This window comes from Belonocnema kinseyi, chromosome 7 (genome assembly GCF_010883055.1).
Source record: "Belonocnema kinseyi isolate 2016_QV_RU_SX_M_011 chromosome 7, B_treatae_v1, whole genome shotgun sequence".
Lineage (NCBI taxonomy): Eukaryota > Metazoa > Arthropoda > Insecta > Hymenoptera > Cynipidae > Belonocnema > Belonocnema kinseyi.
In genome coordinates, this window is record NC_046663.1 from 85077816 (window position 1) to 85080364 (window position 2549).

A 2549-nucleotide genomic window follows, 5' to 3' on the forward strand; every position below is an offset into this window, starting at 1 on the left:
AATTAATACATAATATTAAATAATATAATAAACCAAACTGGCAACCTTTTGCTTGTCGAGCGGCGGCACGAACGGCTCGTGCGTGAGCCATTTCCAGCATACTGCTCACGTACTTTCTTATCCGAACAACTTTAAGGCTCTTTCACTCCTTCCGTCATACGTTCGTCGACCGATCATCAAAATATCCTTTCACACCTTCCAAAAATTAAGTGAAATCTAATAATATTTTAATAACCTTTCAGTGAGTTTCAGATGATAACTGAAATATTACTAGATTTAACTGAATTTTTCGAAGGTGTCAATGGATATGCTCGGTCGACGACCGATTAACGTAACGTGTAAAAGGCTTAAGGCTTATCATAGGCCTCAACTTTTATTTTAATATATGCAATAGATAGCAGGTGTAAAAGTTCTTGTTTTGGTAGAATTGGTAAGGCTTTCTTGGTTTATCAGTTTTTCGTGCGAGCAACTGATTTATCAGTGAACCCTTCCTCTTGAAGTTTTGAGTGTACTAAGCCTTCCGGTTACACACGTACGCAAGATAATGGATGTTAGAATATACGGTTGTTTCAAATTGTACTGCATCCAAAAAGGTTATGCAGGATGTTATAGGGATGATTAACATCGTCTACAACATATATTGGGGCCATTTTCCTGGTCCTGTGGATGTTTTTTTATTAGTAGCATTTTGCGTATCAAGGCCTACTTTGGAGCTAAATAGTATACTCAAGGTATAACTGAATTTAAGAAAACATGATTGGCAGAAATAGAGAAGCAACCTTCATCGAAAACATTTGTTGGCCCTGAAAAGGGCCGATTGTTTAAAAGTTTAGAGCATACCGGAATTAAGCACGTTCTCCACGAATACGGCGAGCCAATTGTATGTCTTTGGGCATGATGGTGACTCGCTTGGCGTGAATAGCGCACAAGTTAGTATCTTCGAAAAGACCAACCAAGTAAGCTTCACTAGCTTCCTGAAGTGCCATCACAGCAGAGCTCTGAAAACGCAAGTCCGTTTTGAAGTCTTGAGCGATTTCACGAACAAGACGTTGGAAGGGAAGCTTGCGGATCAAAAGCTCAGTACTTTTTTGGTTACAGCCTTGGTTGCCAACTACTTCCTTGGCGCCTTTCCTCCAGTTGACTTACGAGCAGTTTGCTTGGTACGAGCCATTTTTAAAGTAGGGAACGCTTCGTTACTACGCTATCCGCTATCCGCCGTTTGGCTCGTCGTGGGGGTGTCAAGCGTATCTCTGGTTTGATATACGAAGAAACCCGTGGTGTCCTTAAAGTGTTTTTGGAAAATGTCATCCGTGACGCTGTCACCTACACCGAGCATGCCAAAAGGAAAACTGTCACCGCCATGGATGTCGTCTATGCTCTGAAACGCCAAGGACGTACCTTTTACGGATTCGGCGGATAATCGTCTTACCTTCGCTTTTCAACAAAAAGTAAAAATCGGCCCTTTTCAGGGCTAATAATCATTTCTTACGATAGATGATTCTTTGTCCTGTTCAGACATGTTTTCAGTCGTTCCACGTGTCGTGTGTTTAGTTGTTTGATTTGTTTATTCAAATTTATAGCTTGCAAATGTATACCCGGGATGTAGTTTTCTAGGCGGTGTCTTAACCCTTCCACACGAATGGAGCACACAATACGTCATTACTGTCATATAATATGATTTCATTTTTTTATTTTAATTCAAAATTAATTTCAAAAGAATCCATAGTTCACAATTTCTGTTAGTCATCTCTGCTTTTCACTGTTGCCAACTCGTCTCGGAATACACATTAAGCAATATCAATTAATTTCTTATAATTCAGTTGCGGGTAGGAAACAAAATGATGATTAAATATAAGTATTATCGTCAGAACTTTTAAATACATTTTTTATTTATTCGCTCAAATAGAAATTTTTATCTTCTCGTCTCAGAACGGTAATCTAGAACGTGTATCCCACTTTTTTCATTTGCTAACGTTCAAATTCGTTCCTCAGAGACACATAAAATCCTTTTTTGTTGGGCATAATTCATTATCTTTCTCACTATGTATAACTTTCTCCCAAATATTTTGTTTAAATAAACCTTTTATCCATTTTCATTACTTACTTTCATTTGGATAAAGTACACGGTAAAAAAAATTGAGCTGTGACAGGGATATTATTCCTTATTATAGCCAAACATTAGGCTGAAAATGAATATCCTTGACCATTTTCCATATACCAGGGATATCGTATAGTCAAACCCCTAATAAGTATAGCTATAATAGGGATATTAAGAATAGGTGTCTGAAGCAATTGTCGGAAGAGCGCCGGTGCATTTTGGGAGCAGCGAAATAAAATAGCGACAATCTAATCGGGAGTAGTGACAGTTGAGATTTACTTTGCACAATTAAACGCGTTTTATCACTTAAAATGTGCGCGATTGTTAATATTAAATGGAGTTTATGATTCAGTAATAATAATTTTCATTTGTTTCGATTGTAGGCGATAACTATATTGAAATATCAAGAAACGCGATAAAAACAACAAACTTGACCTTCAAATGCATTACA

The 2549-nt window shown here is 37.6% G+C and overlaps 1 pseudogene; it reads right to left on the bottom strand.

Annotated features, from left to right (window-relative positions):
• Window positions 1-845: 845 nt before the first annotated feature.
• LOC117176991 lies at window positions 846-1171 on the bottom strand (annotated as a pseudogene).
• Window positions 1172-2549: the final 1378 nt, after the last annotated feature.